At 47.2% G+C, this 13,923-nt stretch overlaps 1 protein-coding gene across 1 annotated transcript in view; it reads left to right on the top strand.

Moving 5' to 3' along the window:
• The first annotated feature begins 1,216 nt into the window (after positions 1–1,216).
• Positions 1,217–13,923, top strand: part of GSN (gelsolin) — a 65,969-nt gene continuing 53,262 nt past the window's right edge. Inside the window, exon 1 of the mRNA XM_084820878.1 lies at positions 1,217–1,291. The gene's annotated coding sequence lies outside the window, so the exon portion shown is untranslated. The remainder of the gene's footprint in view (positions 1,292–13,923) is intronic.

Consider the following 13,923-nt stretch of genomic DNA (forward strand, 5'->3'; position numbering starts at 1 on the left):
TTAATTCCTCCGGAGTGGTAATGTCACATGGTAAGGTTGCCAACTTGTCTGGCACATTTCTTCTGCATTCAACATCTGCATGATGGGCCAAAATTAAAACTGTTGAAGCTTTTCCTAGCCTGAGGAAGCTAGGATGGGAGAAGCTTGACCTGCAGGATTTCTGCCTGTTGCTAGTCATCCTCTCATCTAGGATGCTGCTGGACCAGGTAAACATTTTCATCTCATCCAGCAGGGGCATCTCTTACAGTCCTCTACAGGTCACCATTCACCATGACAAGTGGGACCAGCAACAGCAACAAAATGTTGCAGCACAGAGCGCTACTGTTTCAGATTCTAGCCAGCCAGCCAGCCAGTCATGTCCCCCCACCCTGTTTCTCCCCCCCACACACCAGTCAATCAGCATTCAGTGCCCACCAAGGATGCTCCGTCTTCATTGGGCTATTTTGGGGTTGTTTCCCCATCCCTTGCGGGGTTCCCGAATTTATATTTTATTTATTTAAAACACTTTTACCCTGCTCCTAAGCTAAAAAGTCCCCCGGAGGGGCTTACATACAGTCAGTACAAACAAGGCAGTCCCTGCCCGCAGGCTTGCAGTCTTTAAAAGACAAGCCACAAAAAGAAAAGGGATGGAGAGGGAAGAGGGGGAAAGCTGCAGTTAGTCCTTCTGCGAGCTTTGGGTTTCCCTCTTGCGTGGATGGCGGTGGTGGCTGGTGGCTCCGATTTCGGTGGGGCTGCACATCCATTCTGGGTTTTCGCCAGAACCGACCCGAACTCGAAAGGAGCCGTCCAAGGTGCTGATCCTCTTCGAGGGGTGTGTGTTAGGGTTCAGCCCCTTGGGCAGCTCCTCTCGAGTTCGGGTCGGTTCTGACGAAAACCCCCAGCATGGATTCACAGCTCCAGGGAAATCGGGGCCACCGCGGTTCGGACGATCCCTCAATGGAAGACCCGCCCCAGGCAGAGGGGCAGCGAGGGCCTGAAGCGGGCGCGCGCGCAGAGAGGAGGCTCCGATCCAGCACGGCTCTTGCTCGGTTCTCCGCCTGCAGAACTTCCGAGGCCCGGCCGGCCGGCAGCTCCGCTCCGCTTCCGAGCCGCCTGGAGCAATGCAATGCAGGGCGCTGGGCGGGGCGCGCGGGCGAGGATGTCTTGGCCCCGCCCGGCCCGGCCCGGCCCGGCCCAGCCCAGCCCGGCCCGGCTCTCCCCCGTTCTCGCTCCGCTCAGTCCTGCCCGGCCCACTTCTGCGAGCTGCAGTCTGCCGGAGCTCCCCTCGCTTTTCCCACTGCCGCAGCGCCAGGTAGGACCCCCGAGTAGGCCGTGGGGAGGGGGAGGGGGAGGGGGAGGGGGGGTCCCGGGGGCGGGTGGGGGGCGCAGCAGCTCCGTGTGCGGGGGCGATCGGGGGCGCCGGCGTGACCTGCCCCCGCTTCCCAGGCGGCTGAGTGGAGGAGACGTGTCGGCCCCTCCCGAGCTGCCCCCACCCCAACGCCAGCCTGCTTTGGAAGATGCTGCGGGGGCCGACGTGTGGGCGGAGGGGAGCGGTCTTGCTGCTCCGGGCTCCGGTCGGATGGGCAACTCTGGGAAAGGAACCAGTAACTAAGCGCGGGGGGGGGGGGAGCTTGGGAAGTCAATCCGCGTGTGTCTTTCTGGGGGGCCGGGAGGCAGAAGGAGCGTGAAAGCAGCTGGGGGGGCGATCCCCCCCCCCGACAGTCTAAAAAGAGGGCGATGCATGGGCGTGGCAGGAGCTTTCCTGGCCCGGCTTTGCCCAGTCACAAGTCCGGCGAGCTGTCCGCGCGTCGCACGCAGCTCCCTCTTGGCCGCTCCGCGCCTGCGGAGGCGTCTGTGGATTGAACTGCGGGTTGCCAAAGGGCGGATCGAACAGCTGCCTTTCTGAGCCTGTAGGCAGATGACTCTTCTGTGTGCCCTGGACATCGTTGGTCTTCAGCTGCTGAGTCAATCGGGACTCACAAGAGTGGGTGGTGAACCTGCTTTCGGAGGGTCTCACCCATTGCATTTTCTTTCTTTCTTTTCTTTCTTTCTTTCTTTCTTTCTCTCTCTCTCTCTCTCTCTCTCTCTCCACTTTCCTGCCCCTCTTCCTTCCATCTCCTTCCTACACTTCCTGCTTGCTTGCTTGCTTGCCTTCCTTCTCTCTCTTTCCCCTTTCTTACCTCTTTTCTTCTGTCTTCCCTTAAGAAAATTAATGAGAGAGAGAGAGAGAGAACAGGACGCCCACGTACAAAGGCAGAGGTCACTGCCTTGAAAATAATTTGACTGAAAGACAGGATTTTGAAAACCCCGAAAACAAAGGCTTGTGTAGAAGAATGTATTTTGTTGGGGCTGTCACTTGATAAAAGCAAATCTAGTGAGCCAGTTGCATGCGTTTTAGCTGATTAATCAACTGAGTAAATGTGCATATAGGAACAAAATAGATTTTAAAAGACAAACAACCCCCAAAGCGTGCTCTTTTTGTTTTGAGATGATACATGGTGAGCAGGGGGTTGGACTCAATGGTCTTATAGGCCCCTTCCAACCCTACTATTCTATGATTCTATGCATATGTGCCTCTTCTACAACGGTGCCAGCCAGCCACCATGTGGCATGGTGGTCTATGCATGGGTCACAGCCTGCATTATCTCAGAAGAAGCCTTCCCGTCCAAGTGAGAGAAAAGGGGGAAGGCCTCTTTTCCGATGCCTTTTGCCACCTGTAGCTTTTATAGGTACTTGCATTAAAAATAAGTTTTAAATAATTGAAAAAGTTTAAAACTGCTCACTGATCGTCATTAAGTGCCTTCGATGTTTTTTAAGCTTACTGGCAAATTGGCTAAAACGTGGTAGACCCTTTATTGTGGAAGGTCTGGCTTTTTCATCCCTGCACAATTGAGCTCCATCTTGAGAATGTCCCTCTTTTGTACAACTATATAAAAAACCAGAGGGTTGGATCCAGACTTAGACATGCTTAGGGTAGACCCATTGAAATCAGTGGGACAAGTAGATCATGAGTAACCTATGTGTCATTAATTTCAGTGGGTCTACTCTAAGCATGACTACATCTGGATCCAACCCAGAAGTCCTTCCCGCTTTGCATCCGGCCATTTTAAAAGAGAAAAGTAGAAAAATGGGCAGATGAGGGGGGCTGCTTTTAAAAAAATGCAAATTGTGCCCCATTTTGCAGTTTGGGATGAAAGGTGAACCCTGGATCTGCCGTAGAAGTCAGGAGATTTGTGACACCAAGCCCTAACTGCCCAGTCCTAGACAAGTTAACTTGGAAGGAAGCCCCACTGATTTCAGTACTACTTCATACTCAGTAAATGTCCGTAGGACAGCAGTGTGCAGCTTGATTCTGCGGTCATTGCAAGATGTCCACATCTCAGCACAGGACATACCAACACCGATCGTATTGCTTACAATCAAGATCATGGTCTTTCTCTCCCAAAATTGTACTGGAGTCACTTAATGAGCAGCGGTAAGATCAGCAGCAAGCTTAGAATTCTTCATCTCCAAAAACCTCTGAGCCATCCGGAATGGCTGAAAATACAGTATAATCTTCCCTTGCCCCCTTCTACCCTAAAAGCTGTTCCCTGGATGCCTAAGGATCAATAGGAATTTCCTAGGCTCGTCAAAGAGTTTCAGAGGGGTTTTGAATCTGGAGTAGCAAGAGTTTGGGAACTCCTACCTTAAGGAGCTGTAGAATTATTTTTTTAAATGTTATGTTGAAAGCTGAGATTTGGCACGTGTGGCAAAACTTTGTGGAAGGAAGGCTTTCTTCATTAATTCACTCCAGTCATTGGCCTAGAGTTAAATCCATACGCTATGTGGTATTCATGCCAAAGGTGTCCTTTAAGGCTGCCCCAAGACTTTGTGCTTGCTAAATAGCAATTGTTTTCATAGTCAGGTTGCCACCTTGCTTATTGGCCCTGCTCCTGTGCTTTAACGGCAGTCTGACGTACAGAAATCTAGTGCAGGACATAAAGAAAACCAGTCTGATTCAGCTGGTGGCCTTGTGCCCTTGGAAGGCCGCTTCTGTGCATATATTTCTACCCTGATAAGGAACTGCATGCCCAAGTGGGTGCTGCTGGCATAGTTCCTGTTCTTGAAGCATCTGCCAGGTTGCACAGAGTTGCTGCCCCAAAAGCAGTAATACGACTGGTCAGCTTGTTTAGGAAGGCCTGATTTAGTTTTTTCCCCATTCCTGTTCCCCACCAAACAGCCGACCACCACAATTGTTGCTTTTTAAAAGGAGATTCATGCATGCAGCCCTGGCAGCTGCATGCATGCACCATTGGATCCAGGCCAGGAACAGCCTCATTTGCTTAGCTTCTGCATACCAGGGTACTGTTGCATGTGCTTTTGTAATACTTTGCAAAGATTAAAAATAAAAAAAACACCAATGGTGGGGAAAACACACATACCAGGTTGGGTCCAGATTTAATCATACTTAAAATAGAGCCCTGGAAATCAACACACACTGATCCAGTTTGCATGATCAAAATAAGCCATGATGGCTTGTTTTAATTCCCAATGTGTGCAGGCCACCATTTCCTTTATTCCCTGCCCAGGCACGGCTTGTTGTGTCGTCTAAATCCAGGTGGTGTAGCTTGTTTGAGGGTGAAACAACCCTCCAATAACCCATGGACTGTTGCAGGGTTATTGGAGGGTTGTTTCCCCCTCAAACTAGCCACGCTGTCCAGGTTCCAGGTGTGCCCAGGCGGGTAACTAAGGAAATGGCCTCTGGCATATGCCAGCACATGCTGGGAATTAAAACAAGACATCATGGCTTATTTAAGCCACAGTGGGTTGTTTGTTCGTGCAAACTGGCCTCTTTCTCTCTGGGTAGCTTGTTAACCATGCAGTGTGGCTTATTTTCTCAAACAAGCCACCTTGAGAACCCATCATGGTTTCTTGTTGGGTTGTTCAGGGTAGTTAACAAGCCACCCTGCATGGTTAACAAGCCACCCTGGCTGCATTCAGACAACACATTAACCCACCCTACAGAAAACGTGCTGCATTCTGACAACATGCTCAGACAACAGCCCCGTTGACTAACCTACCTCCCTAAAATAGGGAGAACCGTGTGTACTGCCTTGCGGAAACACAGAGTATAAATCCAATAAATGGCAGGATCTTGCAAGAGAGCAGGAAAGCTTCAGGAATGTGGCATTGGTTGTAGGTGTTCAGCTTCCTAGAAACTCAACAAACAGTTTTGCGGCATCTTAAAGACTGACACATTTATTATGGCATAAGCTTTTGTGGACCAGTGTCCACTTCATCAGAGGCATAGAATGTCATTCTGAGTTGGCAGATATATAGAGATATAATGCTTTGGACTACAACTACCATCAGTCCCACCCAGCATGTCCAATAGTAAGGGATTACAGAAATTGTAGTCTGAAGGGATCAGGTTGCAGAAGGGGTGGGGGAAATAAGCAGTGAGGTCAGTGGGGAATGAAATGCAAGAAAATATTGAAAATTACATTTATTTTATTTACAAAATGTATCTATCACTCTCCAATAAAATTCCCAAGCAGTGAACAATAAAAAGGAAGATGGAAAAGGATCAAAATGCAGAGTTAAAATCTTTAAAATCAAATTATTCTAGTAAAACCGTGGCTGGTTAGTTGAGGAAGGCTTGTTTCAGTAAAAATGTCTTCAGCCGGCACCATTAAAGCTTAGATGCATGCAAAATAATTACAGTGAATATTCACAGAGTAGTGTAGATGAACATGCTGGCAGTGATTAGTTAATTAACAGTTACGGTGGGATTAAAAACCTGTAATTTTGATTCAAGTCACAAGGAGCTCACAAGGCGCACCTGACAATATGTAGAACTGGTGAAATCTCAGAAAGCAAAAAGGAGTTGTCACCTTGGATTTCCTGTGGTCAGAGGAGGGCATGTCAGTGTTTTGTTTTGCTCCTTACTAAGAAGCAGCAGAATAAATTATGAGCAGTAGGAAAAGAAACAACAAACAAGGAAAGCAGAATAAGTGAAGGAAAAGGGCAGGGGGAGTGTTTGTGGGGGGATGTCCATTGGAGAGGAGTCCCGACTTTCTCAGCCAACCAGGGCAGATTGCTGCTATTTCCCACCACTTTCCCCTCCCGTTGCTCCATGGAAGAGGATTTACTATGCTAGCTCTTGGGCTATTGTAGTTCTTGGCTCTGTTTGGGGTGGAGGGGACAAGGGAATAAGAATATAAGAACACAAGAGCAGCCCTGCTGGATCAGACCAAGGGTCCATCTAGTCCAGCATTCTGTTCACACAGCGGCCAGCCAGCTGCCCATGAGAAACCCACAAGCAGGACATGAGAGCAACAGCACCCTCCCGCCCATGTTCCCCAGCAACTGGTGTACATAGGCGTATTGCCTCTGATAGCAGAGGTAGCACATAGCCATCAGGACTAGTAGCTAATGATAGCCTTCTCCTCCAGGAATTTGTCCATCCCCTTTTTAAAGCCACCCAAATTGGTGGCCATCACTACATCTTCTGCTAGGAATGCCACAGTTTAACTTTGCGTTGTGCAAAGAAGTCCTTCCTTTTATGTGCGATTCAGGAATCTCGGCTTCATGGGGTGACCTTGGGTTCTAGTATTATGAGAGGGGGAGAAAAATGTCTTCCTATCCACTTTCTCCACACCAGGGATAATTTTGTATACCTCTACCATGTCTCCCCTGACTCGCCTTTTTTCCAAGCTAAACAATCCCAGCTCATAGGGGAGATGCTCCAGCCCCTTGATCTTTTAGTTTCCCTTTTCGGCACTTTTCCCAGCTCTTTTTGAGGCATCGTAGGGTGCAGCAGACCCACAGACACCCCATCATGGCTCCAAATCACTCCTTTTTTGGCACAGCCACAGCACTAGAAAGGTCCATCATCATCTAGGGAAGACCTCCATGGGCACACCTCCCTCTCCACATGTGGAAGGAGAGGCCCACAGCATCGCAGCCTAAGAAAATATGCATATTTGCCTATGTAAGGTTGCAGAATTTGGATTATTGCTATGGAATTTTGATTACTCCAGGTAGAGCATACACGCTTTGGCTGTAGTTGGGGCCAGGTTAAAATAATAGATCTCTTACAATGAGCCATATTTTGTGTGCATGAGTGGGGTGTTCTAAGCATAATTCACGGTGTTGGTTTTAACCTTTGAAGCCTTAAACGGCTTAGGATATGGCTATTTAAGGGACTTCCTGTCTTGCTGTGAACCTGCCCAGGTATCAAGATCTGCAGGAGAGGCTCTTTTGAAGGCACTATTACCTGTAGAGACCCGTTTGTCCAGCACCCATGAAAAGGCTTTCTCTTGTGTTGCTTCCCAATTAGAAAGGGTATAAAGGCTCATCTTTTCAATTTGGCTTTTCAAAATGCATAGTTTTGATGTTTTTGCTGCTTTTAATGTTCTTGTTTTATTGTTTTAAGGTTTTATTTTTTTAATTGTTGTACACTGCTTTGCTGGCTTTTAAACAAATAAGGCAGTATATACACGTTAATGAATGAATGAATGAATGAATAAATAAATATCACATTTTCCCAGCTGCCCACAGAAGACCTTTTAAGGATTGACCAGCAGGGAAACAACACTAGGAGAAAGCTGCAACCGATAGAATTCTTCCTCCTATCAAGTTCTTTAAAAAATATATATATATATATATATATATATATATATATATATAAACACACACACACACACACACCCCAAATCTACAGATAAATATTTTATCATGTAGTGCAAATATATGTTGCAGAAAATCAAAAGGCAAAGAGATGTATCATGAATATATGCAGTTGCTGTTAAGCGACAGATCACAGAAGGACATAATAAAGCGTGAATAAACAATCAACACAAGGCTTTTACACCGGTCTTAGGGCACAATCCTTTGCATGTTTAGACAGAAAGAAGTCCTACGACTCGCAGCATTCCATGGGCAGCCGTGCCATCTGGGAAATGCTGGGAGATGTAGGACTTTTTTCTGTCTAAACATGCATAGGATTGCACCCGCAAAAATACAGGAGCCCCCATGGGGTTTGGCATCCCATACATGAGCACAGCACATGCACACACTCATAGGAACTCAGGGAACTCTTTTACATTGGGGCTGTTCACACAACATGCTAACTCGCACTCAGTGGTTGAATGTGGGTTGTTTTGAACTGCGGGTTGGTTGTAGAACTATGGGTAAGCGTGTTGTCTGAATGCAGCCAGGGTGGCTTGTTAATCATGTAGTGTGGCTTGTTAACCACCTTGAACAACCCAGCAACAAACCGTGGGTTCTCCAGGTGGCTTGTTAAAGAAAATAAGCCACTTTGCATGGTTAACAAGCTACCCTGGCTGAGTTCAGAAAACACACTAACCCACAGTTCAACAAACAACCCATGGTTCAAAACAACCCACGCTCAACAACTCACTGTGGGTTAGCATGTTGTATGAACAGCCCCACTGAGCCAGACCATTAGCCAATTTAATTCTAGATCTTTTAGTGGCAGTGGCTCTCCAGGATTTCAGACAGGAATCTTCCCTCGCCTTATCTGGAGATGCCAGGGATTGAACCAGGGACCTTTTGTACACAAAGCCTGTGGTATACCACTGAGCTATTTTCCTTCACCTCAAAATAAAGTAAGAATCCAGTCTTCAGGAATAAACAAATAATTCAAAATATAGGAAGCGGCCTTGTATCAAGTCAGACCATAGGTCCATCTACACACTTACTGGCAGCAGCTCTCCAGCGATTCAAACAGGAGTCTTTCAGAGCCCTACCTGGAGATGTTGGGACCTCCTGTGTGCAAGGCACGTGCATTACTACTGAGCTATGGCCCTTCTCCACTCCCAAGCACCTTATCCTGCTTTTGATTGGACAAAGCAGGTAAATGAACCAGCGAGATGACACTGCCCACTTCCCATTCCATACAACTGGCCTGACCCACATTGCACCAGGAGTTTTGAATCTGAAGTTAATTTGTAAGTCCGATCCTGAAGTCTGCTGTGCAAGGCACTAAGCACTCAGAAGCCAGTGGCAAGGACTTCTCCAACAATGCAAAACCGTTAGTCATGGTTTTGCATGGGTGGAGCAGGATTGTATCCATGTCAGCCATCTATGCCCCACCCTCTTGCACAGGTACAATGTTGCAACCACAAAACACCAGTATTAACTTTAAAACAAAACAAAACCACAGTGCCAAAGACCAGACAGACACAGAACACTGACTAGGAATAAGATACTGTTGAGTAATGTCCACCAGCACAACTGCTGAGAAGCATTCCTTGCAAACACTTACAGGATTGTGCCACTAGTCCTCATGATCACATCCATCTGAGTATTTGGTCCAAATGTCCAAAAACATAGGTGGCCATCCAACCTCTTCTTGAGTGTCTGCCCGGCCTATTCCCTGGCAGCCTTCCAACCTAACAAGAGATGTGGGGAATTCTGCTGCCACAGCTGTGAATTGTATCCGGTGAAACCTCCAAGAAGAGGAAGGACAGAGAGAATGTGACTCATCCATGCTTGCAATCCACACCCACTTTGTGGTCTGTAACAAGAAGGGGTTCCCGAATTATCACCAGCCCTTATTTAACTAGAGAGGAAAAGAAATATGAGACTGCAGGAGCCAGGTCTGCCCTCTCAGAAAACAATCAGAAGATTAACCAGCTGCCAAACCCTAGTAGTTTTGGACAGTGTTCTCTTCCTAGGTTGAGATCTCTGCTACCTGGAGGTTCTTCTCCCCTGCAGTTTCACCCCTGGTAGTATTGAGAAAATTCGTTCAGAATCCTGAAAAGCTCCCCAAAGAGGGAGCTAACCACACATGAAAGCGATGGAGCTACCACTAAAAAGACCCTACAATTTGTACCTGGTCAACCTAATAGATCTTAATGTCCGGCACATGGGCAGGGCCTTCATAGCTTATCTCAGGACTCAGGTTCATATAGGTTTATGTGGTCCTTCAGATACCCTGGTCCCAAACCACTTAGGGCTTTAAAGGTAACTGCAGGCACTTTGAATTTGAACTGGGCTGGATGGACCAATGGTCTGAGCCAGTGGAGAGGTGTTCCGGGGGAAAGTGTCTGTGTTGTCACATGTACTTTGGCTCTCATAGACAGAGTCTCTTGAGATAGAACTTAACTCTGTAGTAAGCATGCTTCCAATTGCAACATAAAATGGATCTTCATCCATAATTGAGTCCATAAGGCTGGGGCCACGACAGGGAAGTCCCTGCCTGATGCACCACCTGATCTCATCTTCCTTAATGGCTGGATCCTGAACACAGCCTCTTGAGGACAGTGGTGTGCAGATGGCCAGGGGAGGCATACTGAGGTATGAAGGCCCCTGAGCAGTTTTTTTAAAAAAACATCATGAGGTGCAGGAAGAGAGAAACTGCTCCGATGGTAGTGATTAGATTGGAAGTGATTGCAGTGTGCAGATGGGGACAGACGGGGAAGCTGTCGCCATGAGGACAGGACAAGATGCAATTATTGCAGGGGGTGGGGAGAGGCACACCCTCTGAAATAGCAGGCCTGGTGGTAGTTGTTCCATCCTTCCAGGCTCCAAGATGCATCGGAGGAATGTTCGGTTACAGCGCGGCGGGGTTCGGAGGGGCATATTGCCTTGTATGAGCAAAAAAATCCATATTGGATTTCCTTTGGGAATGTTTTGTGGTTTGCAAGATTAAAGGCTGAGGTTGCTGCCTGGTTGGCTGTTCCATTCCTCTCATATTTTGTGCTGGCTACAACCTGCTCTGTTAGTCTCCCCAAAGAGCTTGAATTCTAGCATTCGTCTTAGAAACTCCAGGGCAAGAGAGTCTCTCGAACACCTGAAACGGTGCCAGGGCACCCTTGTGTGCGAGGAGGGGGTTGCGCACGCTCAAGTTGTGTGTCTTGAGGGGGGGGGAAATCAGCCACCACATTGGATACTTTCACCACTTCAGAGCCTGCAGAGCAGGGAGGCTGTGCATGGCGTTGATCCCCCTCCCTTTCTCTACAAATATATGCAGTGGTGCCATCAGGGCAGGACTTTGGGGCAGACGTCCAGGTCCCTCTCAGCAGGAGGGGCCCCAAATGCAGCAGGCCTGGTTTAATGCATCTTGAGGTAATACACATTACTGTCTAAAGAGGGGAGCCCCCATAAAACCATTAAGTCCAGAGTTTCACATGACCTAACTGCACCACTGAATATATGGGCAGCAAATATCACCCTGAGGGAGGGAGTTAAGGGTGCCCTGGGATTCCATGATGCCATCTGAGCTATGGCTGACAGGCACAGAAGAATCCCAGAGACACCTGGAGGACACCTGCAGACCATAGTAACTGAGCTGTGCTGCAGTTGCAAGGAAGACATCTGCCTGTCATTCTGGGCAGTTATTAAGAATAGATTAAGGCTGTCACTCGGCTAAAGAAACCTTTCACCTATTAATCATCATATGAGCTTTAGTCGATTAATCCCTGGAATGAATTTGCGACTGAGTAAAAGCACTAGTTCTGAAGCCAAAACCATACGTTCTTTATTTTTAGATAATGTACACATGTGTCATAGCAGGCAGGTGTCATCCTATAAGAGGCATTCCCTCCTGTGTGTGTGAAAATGCCTCTTCTTGCTTGGCACAAGCCATACCTCAGCACTGTGTAGAGCTCCATGTTTGTGTTACAAGCATCATCTTAGAAGAGGCATTCCTTCCTGAGTGTAAGAACAAAGGGGGAAAGATTCTTCTAAGGTAGCCCCGATCACCAACCTGCAAAACACATGCGCTGTGGCAGGTGTCAACTTAGAAGAGGCATTCCCTACTATGTGTGTGAAAAAAGGGTATGCCTCTTCCAAGATGGTGTTTCTCACCTGCAATTTTGATAAGTACTTGTATTCGAATTATTTTTTAAAAAATCTGCTGCCCAATTAATCAGGGCACACTTTTAGTCAATTAAGGATGTAATCTTTTATCCTCTTACCTGAGAATAAGTCCTATTGAACTCAGTGGAACACACTTCTGAGTAAGCAGGCAAAGGATTGTACTGTAAACATTTCTGCCTGGAAGCTAGTGGTACCATCAGGACAGGACTTTGGAACAGAGGTCCAGGGCCCCACTCAAGAAAATGAGCAGGATGCCCCCCAAACTCAGCAAGGCAACCTATTACCATCTAAACAGAGGAGCCCCATAAGACCATTAAGTCCAGAGTCTAAATCAGATGGGCAACATCTGGCAGGCCAAAGGTTCCTCAACCCTGATAAAACATTTCCTAACTGCACCACAGATGGAAGCAAACCCCATTGAACACAATGGGGGTTACCCATGAGTAAACATGCATAGAGTTGCATTGTTAATCCGTCTTCAAGTGTCAAGTGGAGTGTGTTTCCAGTTTTGATCCCGGAAGCAAAACAAAGATGCCCAGGTATCAGTCATTTGGGGAAAACTGTTCTGGAATAACTGCAAAACTGCAGTACAACTGAATGAAGACCAAAAACGTTTTCTTTGGTGGGTTTTTTCTTTCTTTTCCGTTTTGCCTCCCTGCCACTCCTCCTGGCATTCAAGCAGCAGACCGGGGAGGACAGATGACTTGCAAACCCTTGTTTCCTTCTCCTGTTGTGACCAATTCAGGAAGTCTGCCAAAAGGCTGGTAAAAATAGCCTAGGAATATTTAATGCCAGGAACATGAAGGGAGCTGCTTGTGTGGACTTTTTGATTAAGGCTGTGTTTGTTATTGCCTTTTCTCTTAAGCATGTTATGGACATCGGTTTTTGACACCTCTTCTTTTCAGATTGGATGCCTGCAAAGTGAAACGCTCTTGGCATAGTATAAATAATGAAGAAAATTGCAAGAAAAAAACTAATTAACCTGTAGCAACCTAAACCCTATTTAAAATGTTTCCTAGGGAGAGTGTTTTAAAAAAAAGTTATGGGGATGACTTGTGTCAAAGACGCCAAGGTAGTAAGTAAGACTCACTTCAAATAAACTGCTTGGAATGTTAACTCGCTTCTTTTTTTTTTTTTTTTTGGATGTTATGAATCGATCTGACTTTGCTAACCATGGATTCTCCATCCAGCCTCCCAACTCCCAGCTTTGCCCCTTTCTATGCAGTATTCCTCCTCTCCTCTCCCTGATTGTTTAAATTTCTCTTTCACTTCCAAAACCTGCCTCTGCATGAATCAAAACATCTTACTTGGGCATGGCTTGGAAGAGGGTGGGGAATTCTAGAAAACAAAGGGGAGGGGGTGGGGAATGACTTTTTTTTCTTTTGACTTTTTCCTTCTTTTAAAATTTCTTAAGTACTAAGTTAAGTGATATTTGATCTCAAACATTTTGGTGTATGAGCAAATAAACCCTTCACGTGCAATCATACTTTGCAAACTGGCCAGCAGAGCACCATCCGGGATCTAGGGCAAGAGACTTGTGGCAGTCAACCTTCTCGCTCTGCCCCACATGGACCACATAGGACAACCGCTGCTGGACTGGCTGTATCTGGCTCACCATTAGTTTAACCTAAGGGGTGATCCAAAGGCAAGTCAATATACAGGCAAAGGTCAAAGGCACAGTTCTACCAGGAAAGAGGGAGAGCTCAAAGAGAGCGGTCTGAGGAGCAGCCGCAGTCCCAACAGAGATAAGCGGTCAGGTACAATATGCAGACCAAGAAGCAGAGCCAAGCAGGAGTCCAATGTCAGTAGCACCAAGAAGCTGGTAGAAGACTCTGGCTGGGTTCACAGGTAACGCTAAGCCATGATGGCTTCTTTTCTGGCGGAACCTAGAATGGGTTCGTGTGTCATCTGTGGGATGTTTCTGCCACCCACGACAGGTTAATCCAACCAAACAGGCCACTCTGAGAACCCACGCTCTGCAAAATGGGCATAGTGGTCTGTTTGCGTAATCTACGATGCATAGTGGTTAGTGAGCCGTCATGGCTTAGCGTTACGTGTGAACCCAGCCATTGTTTACATCAGTGGCTAGGGTGATACTGAAGGCTAATATTGCCT

Source organism: Heloderma suspectum, chromosome 14 (genome assembly GCF_057233095.1).
Source record: "Heloderma suspectum isolate Gila_16-S chromosome 14, 16-S_ref, whole genome shotgun sequence".
NCBI classification, from domain to species: Eukaryota; Metazoa; Chordata; class Lepidosauria; order Squamata; family Helodermatidae; genus Heloderma; species Heloderma suspectum.